At 52.1% G+C, this 17,039-nt stretch overlaps 1 long non-coding RNA gene across 1 annotated transcript; it reads right to left on the minus strand.

The window, feature by feature from the left end:
• Window positions 1–10,701: 10,701 nt before the first annotated feature.
• On the minus strand, window positions 10,702–16,577 carry LOC311531775. The gene is made up of 3 exons (XR_014714277.1): window positions 16,480–16,577; window positions 11,595–11,755; window positions 10,702–10,881 (listed from the first exon to the last, which is right to left on the minus strand). It is a non-coding gene; the product is annotated as an uncharacterized lncRNA (long non-coding RNA).
• Window positions 16,578–17,039: the final 462 nt, after the last annotated feature.

Genomic DNA, 17,039 nt, shown 5'->3' on the forward strand with positions numbered 1-17,039 from the left:
ACTGCACAGACAAAGGCAGCCAGTCCTGCTTTGAACAGATTGCACTTATCCCACCAAACGACATGCACCTTGTGCTTTACGGGTAAAGGCCCTGCAGAAACACGTGATCCCTTTCCAGCGACACAGAGCTGAGTCCATAGGAATGGACAGGGCTGGCTGCATTTACTGCTTAGTTCCCCTTCACCTCTGTTCAGCAAATGCCACAAACTTTGCCAGGTGCTAAATCCTGCCCAGGTGAGTGGATTTCACCTCCCAGGGAGGGCTCCAAAAGCTAGAAAGTTACATCAACAGAGTCAAGAAAGAGAAACAAGAGTCAAGGTATTCCATCCCTAAGAGTTAGAGACCCAGCTGCAAGGAGCCCATATAATGCACCAGCACTCAAGGAAAGGGAGGTAAAACAAAGCTTCCAACTTCTGATGAGCATTAAAGAGCCCATGGCACTTTGCAGAGTAAGGGTGCAGGGTAACCCGGCAGGGACCCCACCAAATGCAGGAGCTGTTCCCATAGCTTTACAATGCTAACTACATCAATAGCAATCGCTTGTCGACATACCGCCTTGTGCTGTGATCCAACTGGCTCTCATGCACGAACTAAACAGGTCAAGCAAACCAGGTCAGGTCCTAGAGGGGAGACCTCTTAAGGAACAGCAGGAAGTGGTGATGGGGGGGGGGGACTCTTGACTGATGCACTAAGTCAGCTGCCAGCGTGGTGGTAAGGTCACCCAGCTACTGGAGAGGTTGTCTGCTGGACAAGACGTAAAGATGATACAATGTCTTGCACCTGCGTGAGTTGTCAACGGTGGGAATTGAACTACATCCTTCGTGTGAGCCTCTACTGCCTAAGCTAAACTTTGGTAGTCAGGGCTGCTGCAGGCTCCTAAATGTCTCTATGTAGCCTAGTCGCCACTAGAGGGGATAGAGTGCCACCCTGAGGCACTCACTAGCTGCAGTCAAGATTCAGAGTAACAGCCCTGTTAGTCTGTATTTGCAAAAAGAAAAGGAGGACTTGTGGCACCTTAGAGACTAACCAATTTATTTGAGCATAAGCTTTTGTGAGCTACAGCTCACTTCATCGGATGCATCGAAAGCTTATGCTCAAATAAATTGGTTAGTCTCTAAGGTGCCACAAGTACTCCTTTTCTTTTTGTAGTCAAGAGAGATTCTAGGGGATCTAGGGGATTTTTACTAGAGTGGATGCATTAGCCCCAGCGTCCTGGCCACGCTGCAATTGGAGAATTACATTCTGCCTCCCTTGTAGTTTCCATTGAAAAGCTTATCCCCAGCTGTTGGTGTTGAAGGCTATTAATCAGCTGCTGCCATGTTTCACCCCAGACAAGTATATTTTGGATGGTTTGGCTTCCTGCAGGAGGAAAGGTTGTACTGTACACATGGACAATCATTCATCATTACAGCCCCCACAGGGCTGCACAGCCTAGGTACAGCTTGCAGCATTTGGACAGTCAGCCGCCTATCAAACAGGTGAGTGCGTGATGATTTGAGCAGACTTCAGCCTGTACCAAAGCAGGTGAATAATGAATGGGACTCCTGTTCCCCTCCTGACCCCATTCAGCAGCAGTAGGGTCGCCAAGGCACTTGCTCCTGCTGCTCCCCGCCATCTGCCCTGAGATTCCACACAATCTGGGGGCTGAGCTGCCCTCAGAGTAACTCCAGGTTTGTCCTAGGATAAAGATCAGAACTCAGGCAGGATCAAAGGGGTATTGCCTTCCAAACAGGAGCTCTAGCCCACGGCCCCTGAGTTAATGAGGCTTTGTCCTTTGCTAGCTGCCTTGGAGCCACAGTTAGTTCCGCTTTACCGATGGCGATACTGACTCATGGAGAGGCCACATGTTGTGCCCAAAGTCACACAAGTCAGTTGTAAAGCCAGAAAGAGAACCCAGGAGTCCTGGGTCCCACTCCCTGCTCTAACCACTAGGAAACACTCCACTTCCTTGCCATCTGCAGCTGTTTACTCTTGAGCCCCAAGGAAGATTTCAGAAACAAAATAGCAGCTGCCCCAGGAGAAAGAGTACAGCCAGATCACCTGAAGGCCTCCCCAGCCCACACACGGACACCCCCCTCCCCAGGGCTGGGAGTTTTTTGCATAAGCTGAAATGTCTTACTAGCCTCTGGAGAACATTGGGGCTGAGCGAGAGAAAAGCCTGCAGGTTATTCCAGGCTAAGTCCACCTTCCGTGGGCTGTGCTGCAACAGCTTGCTGGCTACCTTCTGAGTCTTCATCCCTCTTTCAACACTGTTAGACACCCTGTAAACTTCAGGCAAACCTGCCCACGAGGGAAGGTGCTAGTCAGGGGAAGAGACACCCAAAGACAGCTTCTCTGGGGAAATTAGCTGTCACTGTGCTGTCTGCATCCTTGGGCCTTCAACCAGGAACAATGGAAGGTAGAGGATTAATGGCTACAGACCCAGTGGTCTGGCCTTAAAGCCCCATCAGGCATGCAGCTTGCAGGGCATTGTTTGCAAAGCAGGTGACTATAAATTCAGGTGATCATATGTCCTGCTTTGGCTGGGACAGTCCCTTCTTTGAGCCCTGTTCCAGCCTCCCGACTTTTTTTTTTTTTTTGGGGGGGGGGGGGGGGGCAAAAATGGGCATTTGTTCCATTTGCTCTTGCCAACTTGATCAGTCGGCAAGAGCAAATGGGACAAATGCCCACCTTTGTCAATAAGTGGGGCGTGGAGGAACATGCATGGAGATGAGCAGTGATGCCAGCTCCACACGGGTTGAGGCAGGGCTCAGGCAAGCAAGGCTTGAGCGAGCAGCGACTCCATCTCCAGGCTCCTGGGAGTGGGGGCAGGCAGGGCTCGGGCGAGCAACAATGTCAGCCTCACCCAGGGAGGTGGGAGCAGGGTTTGGGAGAGCAGCTTGGGCCAGCCTCACACTGGGGGGGGGTCTGGCTAGCCCCACATGGTGTCCAGTTTTCCCTTTGGGAAATAGGGTCAACTTACTATTAATATAGATCCCAGAGGGAGCTGCGTATTTGGGCGTGGGAAGAATCCTTCCATAGAGGGTCTCACAGAATTAGAGTTACCCCACAAGAGACGTGGGTCCTGCAGCGTGACCCCCACCTGAGCCCAGTGCAGCTCCAGAGGAGCCCATCGTCCTCCCACCCCCTTTGTGTGAGGGCCCAGAATACCACCTGGGAGTGTGAGGGCAAAGAAACCATGTATGGGGCACCAGACGGACCAATAGTTCATCTAACCCAAGCATCCCCTCCACTTCCACAAAACACACCGCTGGGTTATCTAATCCCCTGGCCTGTCTCAGACAGCGACCAATGCAGGATTCTCCAGAGAAAGCTGTGAACCCACATCATGCACCTCATTGTACTTCTACTGGGGGCCAGGGCGCACAAGGAGGGATTTCGTCTTGACCCCAGCAGGAGGGGTTCCACCTAATGAAGAGAGGAAAGAGCATCTTCGCAAGCAGGCTGGCTAACCTAGTGAGGAGGGCTTTAAACTAGGTTCACCGGGGGAAGGAGACCAAAGCCCTGAGGTAAGTGGGGAAGTGGGATACCGGGAGGAAGCATGAGCAGGACAGCGCAAGTGGGGAGGGCTCCTGCCTCATACTAAGAAAGCTGGATGCGAGTTATCTTAAGTGCCTATACACAAATGCAAGAAGCCTGGGAAACAAGCAGGGAGAACTGGAAGTCCTGGCACAGTCAAGGAATTATGATGTGATTGGAATAACAGAGACTTGGTGGGATAACTCACATGACTGGAGTACTGTCATGGATGGATATAAACTGTTCAGGAAGGACAGGCAGGGCAGAAAAGGTGGGGGAGTTGCATTGTATGTAAGAGAGCAGTATGACTGCTCAGAGCTCCGGTATGAAACTGCAGAAAAATCAGAAAGTCTCTGGATTAAGTTTAGAAGTGTGAGCAACAAGGGTGATGTCATGGTGGGAAGAAAATGAGTACTTGTGGCACCTCTCTAAGGTGCCACAAGTACTCCTTTTCTTTTTGCGAATACAGACTAACACGGCTGCTACTCTGAAACCTGTCGTGGTGGGAGTCTGCTGTAGTCCACAAGACCAGGGGGATGAGGTGGACAAAGCTTTCTTCCAGCAACTAACAGAAGTTACTAGATCGCAGGCCCCAGTTCTCATGGAAGACTTCAATCACCCTGATATCTGCTGGGAGAGCAATACAGCGGTGCACAGACAATCCAAGAAGTTTTTGGAAAGTGTAGGTGCAAGTGCTGGAGGAACCAACTAGGGGCAGAGCTCTTCTTGACCTGCTGCTCACAAACCGGGAAGAATTAGTAGGCGAAGCAAAAGTTGATGGGAAGCTGGGAGACAGCGACCATGAGATGCCCTCGTTCAGGATCCTGACACAAGGAAGAAAGGAAAGCAGCAGAATATGGACCCTGGACTTCAGAAAAGCAGACTTTGACTCCCTCAGGGAGCTGATGGGCAAGATCCCCTGGGAGAATAACATGAGGGGTAAAGGAGTCCAGGAGAGCTGGCTGTATTTTAAAGAATCCTTATTGAGGTTACAGGAACAAACCATCCCGATGTGTAGAAAGAATAGTAAATATGGCAGGCAACCAGCTTGGCTTAACAGTGAAATCCTTGCTGATCTTAAACACAAAAAAGAAGCTTACAAGAAGTGGAAGATTGGACAAATGACCAGGGAGGAGTAAAAAATATTGCTCAGGCATGCAGGACTGAAATCAGGAAGGTCAAAACACACCTGGAGTAGCAGCTAGCAAGAGATGTTAAGAGTAACAAGAAGGGTTTCTCCAGGTATGTTAGCAACAAGAAGAAAGTCAAGGGAAGTGTGGGCCCCTTACTGAATGAGGGAGGCAACCTAGTGATAGAGGATGTGGAAAAAGCTAATGTACTCAATGCTTTTTTTGCCTCTGTCTTCACGAACAAGGTCAGTTCCCTGACTGCTGCACTGGGCAGCACAGCATGGGGAGGAGACGACCAGCCCTCTGTGGAGAAAGAAGTGGTTCAGGACTATTTAGAAAAGCTTGATGAGCACAAGTCCATGGGGCCGGATATGTTGCATCCAAAGGTGCTAAAGGAGTTGGCGGATGTGATTGCAGAGCCATTGGCCATTATTTTGAAAACTCATGGTCATCACGTGGGGTAACTGGAAAAAGGCTACTGTAGTGCCCATCTTTTAAAAAGGGAAGAAGGAGGATCCTGGGAACTACAGGCCAGTCAGCCTCACCTCAGTCCCTGGAAAAATCATGGAGCAGGTCCTCAAAGAATCAATTCTGAAGCACTTAGAGGAGAGGAAAGTGATCAGGAACAGTCAGCATGGATTCACCAAGGGCAAGTCATGCCTGACTAATCTAATTGCCTTCTATGACGAGATAACTGGCTCTGTGCAAGAGGGGAAAGCAGTGGACGTGTTATTCCTTGACTTTAGCAAAGCTTTTGATCAGTAGCGTAGCTAGAGGGAAGCGGGGCAGCAGCCGCTCCCCCACAGAGCAGAAGTGGCACCTTTTTAATTACTTGGCACCTTTTAAATTTGTACTCACCCGGCAGCGCTCTGAGTCAGGGGGAGCAGAGATTAAAAAAAGCGCCACTCCCTGGTACTCAGCTCCAGGTCTTCAGCAGCACTTCAGCGTCGGGTCCTTCACTCATTCCAGTTTTCGGCGGCATTGCGGTGGCAGGGGGGGCACTGAAGGACCCCACTGCCCCACCACCGCAATGCCGCTGAAGACTGGAGCAAGTGAAGGACCTGACGTCGAAGTGCTGCTGAAGACCCGGAGCGCCGCTGGGTGAGTACCAGGGGGTGGCGCCTTTTTTTTTCTCTCCGCTCCCCCTGTTTTTTCCACCTCGCTATGCCACTGCTTTTGACACGGTCTCTCACAGTATTCTTGCCAGCAAGTTAAAGAAGTATGGGCTGGATGAATGGACTATAAGGTGGATAGAAAGCTGGCTAGATCGTCGGGCTCAACGGGTAGTGATCAATGGCTCCATGTCTAGTTGGCAGCCGGTATCAAGTGGAGTGCCCCAAGGGTCGGTCCTGGGGCCGGTTTTGTTCAATATCTTCTTTAATGATCTGGAAGATGGCGTGGACTGCACCCTCAGCAAGTTTGCAGATGACACTAAACTGCATTGCCAATAGCAGCGTCCCCACCATACCCAAGATGTACGCGGTCCCTAGAGGCTACAGAAGCACCTCACTGCACATGGACTGCTGGCTGATACTGCATAGGCTCTCGTTGGCCTGGTCAATTACCTGCAAGGAGAAGAGAGAGAGGCACGATGTCTAAAGCCAGCCTGATGGGGTGCTGGGTTGCCTTCTTCGCATGCAATGCACCCTCCAAAGCAAAGGGGCAGAGCAAGACTAGCCAAGGCCCATGTCTGATAGAACTATGCCGTCTCCCCCATGCCAGTGTGCAGCCCCTGCTGGCCGACATGGACTCAGTTCCCAACAGCTGCCTGCCCACATGACTTAAGGGATGTTCTGATGTGACCGAAGGAGCTGAGAGGGCCATCTCCGAGCCCAAGGGCATCTGCTCCTCCTCCCAGGATCATCCTGACAGCAGTGAGCTGGGAGCTATGCCCCGGCCACCATTCTCATCCACATTTTTTCCGGCCTGAAGGCCCAAATCTCAAGGTGCTGCCTTCCATGTCCCCTAGGCACACTCATCTCACACCCTTCTGACCTCGTCCTTCTGGGTTTTATCATCCCTGGCCCCTGCTCTGCCACAAACAGGACCAAAGTGAGATCCTAGCCTCCGGTCATGTGAGGCAATTCAGAGCACAAGCCACAACTCCCCAGTAAGTACCCTGAGCAGAGGCCCAAGAGAGAAGCATCAGCCCCAACCCAGAGCGGGAAGGTCTGCTATTTGCTCCTCAGTGCACCTCAGCCCCACATATCCCTCACTTAGCCCATCTAAGCAGGCCTCAGAACAGGGAGAGGGACTGATGTTTCAGGACAGTCCGAAGGGGGAGAAAATGGGAGCTAAGGAGGCTGAATATCAGGGAGTGTCTCCGGCATGCAGCAATTCACGGAGCTCCTGGACACGGACACCGGGCTCTGCAAAGGTCCATCCACACTGCAGTGTAAGGGTTCGAACTCCAGCTCCAGCCTAAACCCCCTTCCGTCTACATACATCGCTCTAACCCAGAGCTCAGGACCCCATGGGGTGGAGGATCCGAGCCTGTGCCAAGCTGGGATCCAGGATATAAGCCCTACTGTTGGGAACACTGGGGCATGGCCACTAGGTAACTCGAGGGGATGGAAGACCACGAGTGTCGATGAAGCCCCCTCGCACTAGGCCCCGGTGTCCTTGGCGGCCCCCCCTCCTGCCTGGAGGCACTCGCAGCAGCTCTGCGTGCTAGGCCCAAGTGTCCTTGGCCCCCCCGCCTGGAGGCACACACAGCAGTTATGCTGAGAATCTGCAACAGTATGTTGCAGAGTCAGACTGCCTGAAACTAAGCAAGGCCAAACAGGGGAGATATGGAAGAACAATGCTGAATAAAGCAGCTTTATGTATAGTTTAACAAATGATACAGAGAATCAGGGAACTAGCTGGGAACTGGATTCGCTGGCTATATGGATACTTGGAGCAGCTTGCTATTGGATAAGTATGCTGGGAAAAAGGATGTATAAAAGCCTGTGTAACTTCCTGCTCTGTTGTACAGGATTTGAGATTCAAATCTCCCTGTACCTTTTTGAAGCTTCAAATAAACTTTTCTGCTTCTCCACCCCGTTGTGATTATTGGGTGCAGCACACCGGGTAACGAACCACTCAAGCTGTTGTTCAGCCTCTCGGCACTGGGTGCCGGCAACTACTGCTTTGTAGTGTACATGCAGCACCACTGGGCTCATGCTCCAGAGCTATGCCTACACTGCAGTAAAACCCCCGTGGCTGGCCTGGGTCAGCAGACTTAGGTTGTGGGGCTGTAAAACTGCAGTAGATGTTTGGGCCCAGGCTGGAACCTGGGCTCTGTGATCCACTCCCTTGCAGGCTCCCAGAGCCCCAGCCTGAACATTGACACTGAGGTTTTATAGCACCGCAGCCTGAGCTCAAGTCAGCTGCCATGGACCCACCATGGGCTTTCTGTTGCAGTGTAGACATAATCCAGCAGTCCGCCAAAAGTATCCCACGATTCCATGGGCTGACTTTCTTTGTCCTCTGGACAGTCAAATTTGTTGGACAGTCACATTTTCCCCACACTACACTGTGAACAAAGAGCTAGAGTGGCACTTTTTGGGAAAAAGAAAAGGAGTACTTATGGCACCTTGGAGACTAACCAATTTATTTGAGCATGAGCTTTCGTGAGCTACAGCTCACTTCATTAGATGCATACTGTGGAAACTGCAGAAGACATTATATATATATATATATACACACACACACAGAGACCATGAAACAATACCTCCTCCCACCCCACTCTCCTGCTGGTAATAGCTTATCTAAAGTGATCACTCTCCTTACAATGTGTATGATAATCAAGTTGGGCCATTTCCAGCACAAATGTGAGAAAACCTGGATTTGTGCTAGAAATAGCCCAACTTGATTATCATACACATTGTAAGGAGAGTGATCACTTTAGATAAGCTATTACCAGCAGGAGAGTGGGGTGGGAGGAGGTATTGTTTCATGGTCTCTGTGTATATAATGTCTTCTGCAGTTTCCACAGTATGCATCCGATGAAGTGAGCTGTAGCTCACGAAAGCTCATGCTCAAATAAATTGGTTAGTCTCTAAGGTGCCACAAGTACTCCTTTTCTTTTTGCAAATACAGACTAACACGGCTGTTACTCTGAAACCTGACTTTTTGGGAAGGCGCTAGGAAGTCTGGGACATGGGTGGGTGGACTCAGGCCCACATAATGCAGTGTAGATGCTGGAGCCCTAGGCTGGAACCCAGGGATCAACTATTCCAAACCTGGAGTTACAAATGAGTGTAGATGCTCAAGCCCTAAGTTAACAAACCCAGGGTCTGCTAACTCGAGTTCAGCTAACCCTGGGCTTCCATTACAACGTAAACAGACCCCAAAAGGCCAGCAATGGCCAGTCACAGTGATTCAAGTCCACATGGGGGCTGTCTCCTCATCTCTGTTCTCCAAGCAGGGGCAGATTAAGTTCGGACCTGTGGCCCCATATCTGCATCATGATGATCAGGGAAAAGGGGACTGACCCCACTACCAAAACCACAGGCACCTACCACTCCAGCTATGGGAGCAATGTCTGGAGCGGTGCATACCCGGCTGTCACAGCGACAGAGGCCAGCCAGTAGAGGGAGCCCTGCTCCCATGCACTGAACCCACAGAATGCACTTAGATGCTGGGCCCGAGGCCTTGAGGGAGGGAGAGAGCGCGAGTCCTTCGCACACCAAGTCTGTGTCTGGGCAGGGAGACTCAGGGCCCCCCAACAGGCTTAGGGAGAGAGAGAAGGGCGGGAAGGAAGGTCAGGACTCAGAGTCAGTGCAGGGATTAGTTTGTGGGCCCCATTTGTCCAAAGCCCAGTGCCTGCGGGGGGGTCGGGAGGGGAGGGCAGAGAGCCACTCCCGCCAGGAGGGGGTGCTGAGGAGTGGGCGCTGCAGGCCAGATTTCTAGAAGTATCATAGAATATTAGGGTTGGAAGAGCCCTCAGGAGGTCATCTAGCCCAATCCCCTGCTCAAAGCAGGACCAACACCAACTAAATCATCCCAGCAAGGGCTTTGTCAAGTTGGGCCTTAAAAACCTCTAAGGATGGAGATTCCACCACCTCCCTAGGTAACCCATTCCAGTGCTTCACCACCCTCCTAGCTCCACCACCTTCCTAATATCCAACCTAGACCTCCCCCACTCCAACTTGAGACCATTGCTCCTTGTTCTGTCATCTGCCACCACTGAGAACAGCCGAGATCCACCCTCTTTGGAACTCCCCATCAGGTAGTTGAAGGCTGCTATCAAATCCCCCCTTGCTCTTCTCTTCTGCAGACTAAACAAGCCCAGTTCCCTTAGTCTCTACTCGCAAGTCATGTGCCCCAGGCCCCTGATAATTTTTGTTGCCCTCCACTGGACTATCTCCAATTTGTCCACATCCTTTCTGCAGTGGGGGCCCCAAAACTGGATGCAATATTCCAGATGTGACCTCACCAGTGCCGAATAATCACTTCCCTCGATCTGTTGACAACGCTCCTCCTAATGGAGCCCAATATGCCATTAGCCTTCTTGGCAACAAGGACACACTGCTGACTCATATCCAGCTTCTCATCCACTGTAATCCCCAGGTCCTTCTCTGAAGAACTGCTGCTTCGCCAGTCGGTCCCCAGCCTGTAGCAATGCATGGGATTCTTCCGTCTTAAGTGCAGGACTCTGCACTTGTCCTTGTTGAACCTCATCAGATTTCTTTTGGCCCAATCCTCCAATTTGTCTAGGTCACTCTGGACCCTATCGCTACCCTCCAGTATATGTACTTCTCCCCCAAGTTTAGTGTCATCTGTGAACTTGCTGAGGGTGCAACCCAACCCATCATCCAGATCATTAATAAAGATGTTGAACAACACCGGCCCCAGGACCAACCCCTGGGGCACTCCGCTTGATAGTGGCTGCCAACTAGACATCAAGCCATTGATCACTACCCATTGAGCCCAACGATGTAGCCAGCTTTCTATCCACCTTATAGTCCATTCATCCAAACTATACCTCTTTAACTTGCTGGCAAGAATACTGTGGGAGACCATATCAAAGCTTTATTAAAGTCAAGATATATTACGTCAACTGTTTTCCCCCTACCCACAGGGCCAGTTATCATAGAAGGCAATCAGGTTGATCAGGCATGACTTGCCCTTGGTGAATCCATGTTGACTGTTCCTGATCATCTTACTCTCCTCCACGTGCTTCAAAATGGTTTCCTTGATGACCTGCTCCACAATTTTTCCACGGACTGAGGTGAGGCTGACCGGTCTGTAGTGTTACCAGATTTGGCTGTTACTTTGGGGTATGCTCATTTATTAGGGTTATTCTTAGGGGAGGTGGGGGGAGGTTCTGTAATTCTATTAATGTACTGCTTATGTCACTTGTGTGTTCATATGGAGCTCTATTCCTCCCTTCCGCAAGTCCCCTCCCAACGGAGCTATCTGCAGAACATAGGTTCCCCAGGGCTGGGTTCCTCCAGCCCTAGAACCAGATGAACACACACACACACACACAAACAGAGCAAGTCTGAGCGGACTGGGTCAATCAGCACTTTCAAGCTGTCACCCTTATATGCCCCTGGGCTTGATAGGCTGGGCCAGGCAGCACTTTCAAGCTGCAAACCTTATACGCCACAGGTTTAGCATGTCCCTATCCCCACTTTCACGTCACAATTGTACTGGTAGTAACCCACTTGATGAGCAAACCCCACAGTATTTTAGGCACTACAGGGATCTTTAGCTTAGGTAAAAGAAGCGTTGCTGCAGAGTGAATGGGGAAGCTAAAAACACAAAAAAGTAAAGTTCAGAGAGAGTGAGACACACCACCCGCTTAACCATAAAAGTTACGTATTGAATAATAGTGATAACTACACAAGGAGAGCCTAAACCAACATAACAGTTATAATATTAAAAGGTGAATACCTGAGGTAGAAAAGAAAACACAGAGAGAGAGAGAGAGAGAGAGAGAGAGAGAGATCTCACCCACTCCATGGATCTTGAACTGGTTGGGGTTCCCAGGTGATGGTGGTAGTTCAGGGTCCTGAGTGCTGGATACAGGCAGAGCCCCCAGCACGATCAGTCAGGAGAAGATGGAGTCCCAGTGGAATTGATAGAGAGTTTGAGTCCATGCATCAGAACACTGACTGGAACATAGGTAGGGATTTTTGTAGAGAAACAACAATGGTACAAGGGAGAACACTAGATTTGTTTATGCGTAAACTGATGACTCAAGGGTTTTCTTTAGGCTAGATAATAGGAGCTGATCACTCTTGGCTATGGGTGGTGTTTTCTTCCAGGGAGCTCACAATGCAATTAGGCTGCTTCAGTGTTTTGGATATCAGTCAAGGATTCATTACTAGACTTGTCTGATAACTGCTGAGCTGGGTGTGTGCAGGCGTAGGTTCACTAACATCGGGAGCAGAGATCCCCCATGATGCAGTGCTTCTCTGCTTTTCTGGTCCCAGAAAGTTCTCGGTTCTCCATTCTGTATGCTAATGCAGATGTCCCTCTGTCCCATCTTTCATGCAGATGAGGCTAGGGGAGTTGCCCCTTGTAGCAGGCTGATGACTCACCAGTGTGGTACCTCCTGCTGGTCATCCTGGGAATTAGCTCTTCCAGCCCAGAGCACCCTCTCCAGGACGGTTTCTTGCCTTCTGCTGGCCCCCCATGTCTCTCCCAGGCCCCTCTATGTCAGGGTTCTGCCCCCATCAGTAACCAACAACCTGGGTCTCCCCACCCAGGGGAACCCTGAACCCTCTATCCCCACGTTGCCTCAGTGGCTACTGCCAGTCACCATCTAGCCCCTGCTCACTGGGGCAGACTGCAGTCTGTAAACCACTCATCATTGGCAAGGGGGTAGGACCTGCTGCCTTTGCCTATCCCCAGGCTGCCCCTCTGCAGCCCCAGTACCTTTCCTGGCCTTTAGCAAGGCCTACAGCCTGGGGGTTTTCCAGGCTGGAGCTCCCCAACTCCCTCTGCCCTTCCCCAGCCCTGCTCCATTCCAGGTACCCTTCTCTCCCAGCAGCCAGGTCCTTCTCTCTCCACTGCTAGAGAGAGACTCTACCTGAGCTCCTGGCTCACAGCCCTTTTATAGGGCCAGCTGTGGCCTGATTGGGTCATGGCCCCAGCTGTAGCTGTTTCTCCAATCAGCCTAGGCTTTTCTCCAAGGGCACTAGTCCTGTCCCTGCTCTGGCACCGACTCAACACCCTGGTCCCGGCCCCAGATTTCCTGGCCAACCTCCGGACGTTGATTCTGGAGTTCTTCTGGTCAGGACTGCACTGGGTCTCTGCAGGGGTTCTCCATCTACCCCTGGAGGAGGGAGGGCAGGGCCTGAAGTATCTTCACACTCAGGTCTATGTCTTCCACCTCCAGGCCCTGCAGAGGCTCCTTTATGGTGCAGGTAGTCCGGCGTGGAGCGTACTGGCACATGCCTTCCTGCGCCGCTTCCGGGGGCTCCGATATGACCAGCAGCTCCTTTATCTCCATCCGAGAAGTCTTCTGCAAGACCTCTCTGGGCTGCCGGTCTTCTACCAGGACCTCCTCTGGACCTGGAAACTGTTCACAGCGACCAGGTCCGTGGCAGCCTCCGTGGGGGAAGATCTCCTTGCGGAGCCCCTGCTACACAACCCCCAGCTCCGTGTGCAGGTGGCGGAGTCCCCCTCAGTGCGCCAGAGGTTGGTCCTGGCAGAAGTCACTAGAGTCGGAGACCTCCTGGACTATGACTGGGGAGACTGGCTGGATCCCCTGACACTCGCTCAGCACATGGGGCTCTCCAGACCTCGTACTCCCCTGCGCATACTTCAGGAGGTGAGGGCCACTTTGCCGCCCACTGCTTGGGTCTACCTCGACCGGGTCCTAAGGGAGGGCATGCCCTGCCCACCCTCCACCCCAGGCCCTCTGGACCTTTTCATCGGGCCCCTGCCCCGTGGACCAAACCGACCCCCCCACCCCTTCACCGTGAGCCAGCTACACAAGCTGCAGCCGGTCCATTTCCAGACCGTGCCAAGACTAGGTGCTTTCAAGAGGAGAAGTATTGCCTCTTGGAGGCGCCCCGAGGGGGTGGTATATATTTGGCCCAGGTCACTGGGTGGGGGCTCGAGCCAGTTTGCATTGTGTTATTGGAATGGATCCCCTAGATATTGAAGCTAGCCCTTGTTGCTGCCAACTCTGATGGGCAGAAGGGTTACAGAAGTAAAGGAATCACCTCTGTAAAATCAGGATGGTAGATACCTTACAGGATAATTAGATTCAAAACATAGAGAATCCCTCTAGGCAAAACCTTAAGTTACAAAAAAGACACACAGACAGGGATAGTCATTCTATTCAGCACAGTTCTTTTCTCAGACATTTAAAGAAATCATAATCTAACACATACCTAGCTAGATTACTTACTAAAAGTTCTAAGACTCCATTCCTGTTCCGTCCCTGGCAAAAGCAGCAGACAGACAGACCCAGACCCTTTGTTTCTCTCCCTCCTCCCAGCTTTTGAAAGTATCTTGTCTCCTCATTGGTCATTTTGGTCAGGTGCCAGCGAGGTTACCTTTAGCTTCTTAACCCTTTACAGGTGAGAGGATTTTTCCTCTGGCCAGGAGGGATTTTAAAGGGGTTTACCCTTCCCTTTATATTTATGACAGTCCCGAACCACTTCTTTCTCCACAGAGGGCTGGTCACCTCCTCCCCATGCTGTGATGCATCTCTAGCCTGGCTCAGGTTGGCTTGTGGGGAGAAGCAACAGGGGCTCTGGGGTGGGGGAGGGGGAAGGTCTGGCATTGGGGAGCTGGGGTCAGGAGAGCTGCTATATCCCCCTCTCCATGCAGGAACCTCCTGCTTCTGTGTGGGATGTGGCTGGCAGCTCCACCAAGGCTGCTCTTCTGAATGGCTCTGGAGCAGCCAGCCACAGGAACAGCACACACAAGGGGCAGGCAGCCCTACAGCCAGGGAGCAACTGCCTCTTAGCCTTACGGGCAGCAGGAGGATCAGGTGCTGTTCCTGGGGGGACCATGCTGGCCCTGCGAAGGGCCTTGTGGGGAGTGTTTGTAGAGTGTAAGGTCAGAAGACCATTAGGTCATCTCAGCTGACCCCCCTGCATAGCACAGGCCATTAATTTTCACCCAGTTACCCCTGCCTGGAGCTCAATAACTAGTGTCTGTCTAACCCGCGTCTTCCAGAAAGACACCATCCGGTCAGGGGTTGAAGACATCCAAAGATGGAGGCTCTCCCAAGTCCCATGGAAATGTAGCCACTGAAACAATCGCCCTGCCTGGGGAAAAACTGGGCCCCATTTCCCATTGGAATGAGTCTGGACTCAGCTCCCAGCCCCTGGGTCTAGTTCTGCCTTTCTCCACATGCTCAAAGAGCCCCCTGGTACCCGTGTTGTCTCCCCTCACTGTAATCATGTCCCCTCTCAGTCATCCTTCTGATGGAGCCTGATCAGTTCAGTTTATCCGGTTCCCACTGTCAGGCATTTTCTTCAGCCTGGGGCTCATGTTTATGGCTCTTTTCTGCATCCTCTCCTGTTTCCTGTGGGGCACGCTGTGTGCCAGGGCCTCCTTGGGCGGCTATTTTACTCTTTCCGCCTGTTTCTGACCACAACACTCATCACATCTGGCCAAGAGCAGCCAGGCAGGGAGCAGCACAGCTAACGGACTGCAGCTGCTTTTGCGGCCAGAGCCTCCCTAGCCCAGCCCAGCCTTTGGGAAGCCTCAGTCAGTGGAAACTGTGGGTAACCAGTTCCCTCCCGCTGCCTGGGGCAGATGAATGTCACCGGGTTGAGATCACAGCCTAAGAGGGCCCAGAGCAAGGAGCAGAGACTCCAAGAGCTGTTTGGCCCAGCTCTCGCTGCCCCATGGCCCTTTTGTACCAGCTATGCCAGTGTGACATGCCACCTCCTGTGCAGGGCTCCCCATGTCCCGGCACAGGGCCAGGTCCGCCCCATTTCTGCAGGAGCTAGGGAAAATTGGCATGGAATGGTGCAAAGGTGGGCTAGAGAAGAGGAATGCTGGTCAAGGGGCCTGGCCAAGGTGGACCTGCACTCTTATAGGGGAGGAGTACAAACCAGCTCCCACAGCCATAAAATAGGGTAAGCCCAACCAGCTGCCTTCTGTCCCTGCATGCTGCACCACTGATGAGGGTCCAGGCCCTGAAAGGTGTTGAGGCACCTCACTCCCCTTGAAATCAGCAAGAGCTGGGCACTTAACTACCTCTGAGGCTCTGGACCGAACCGAGCTCAGAAAATTCAGCCAGCAATGATGATGCAGCAGCACCAGCAGAGACCCTGACTCAGTGAGACCACCTAGACTGGATGTGCTGCTATCAGCCTCCCAAGGTGGGTTAGGTACCCAGCTAGGAAGGAGGCTCCTGCATCCCATTGGCAACCTAACAGGTTTGATCCTGGCTTTCAGCACTCTGGCCCCTCCCAAACAAAGCGCTGCACACAGGCTGTGTTAACACCACAATGCGGGCTGCTGAATCCCCCAAACACTTCATGCTTTTCTTCCACCCCACCTCCTGGAGGCCCAGGAATGGGGGAGACTCTCAGCTCTCATTTTAAAAAGCGGCAGGTTTCCAGCCCTCGTGGTCATGAGGCCGCGCCTGAGAGGTGACCCCTGAAGGCGCTGACAGCAGTAGGCCCATAAACAGAGCCCCACATTTCAATGCTCCATGGCTCTGATGGCCAGACATGCTAGGCACTCTCCCACCCCTGGTGCATAGGAGCTGGGCCTTCAACACTCAGCATGTCTGTGAGCACATACCAATACACATCAAAGTAACCAGTGTCTCATCATGCCATCACACAAACACTTTTCTCCCAGCTCACACTGCTTTAACCCCCACCACCATGAAGTGTCAGAGAGCCGCTCAAAATACCTGCAATGCAGACACACAGCAACTTGACACCTGGGTTAGAGCAGAGAGAAGTGAAAGTTCAGGTGCAAACTTTCAGGGCCTGGGCACGAGGAAGCTACCAGGGCCCTGAGCCAGCTGGCAGCTCCGGGACTGTTTACCTTCACACAGCAGCAGGAAGTTTGCGGTTCCTCACTCCAGAATCACATGACTGGAGACTAGCTGGGCAGCTCTATAGCCAGAAAATGGGAGAGCTTTAGGAGTCAGATTTTGACTTGGGCAGTGGGAGTCCCCTTAGGTTTAGGGGGGCAAACGTGCTTGAACTGCAGCTGTACCAAGTGACTATTCCTAGACTCCTAAAGCCCTAAATCAAGGTTGGCTGGTGCACCTGTCTGGGTGCCTAACCCAAGCCCTGGGCCAGTGCAGGCTCTCCCCACTCAGTATGATCACAGCTTTACCAAAGAGTAAAGCCACAACAAGTGAACTCTATTCACCTTTGTTTTGATTTGTTGAATTCCCCAGCAAGGTCTGTCCCCAGGTGCAATGCTCTAGGCAGGTTTGCTGCAGGGTGAGGCTCCAGCAGG

Source organism: Lepidochelys olivacea, assembly GCF_965140295.1.
Source record: "Lepidochelys olivacea isolate rLepOli2 genome assembly, chromosome: 15".
NCBI classification, from domain to species: Eukaryota; Metazoa; Chordata; order Testudines; family Cheloniidae; genus Lepidochelys; species Lepidochelys olivacea.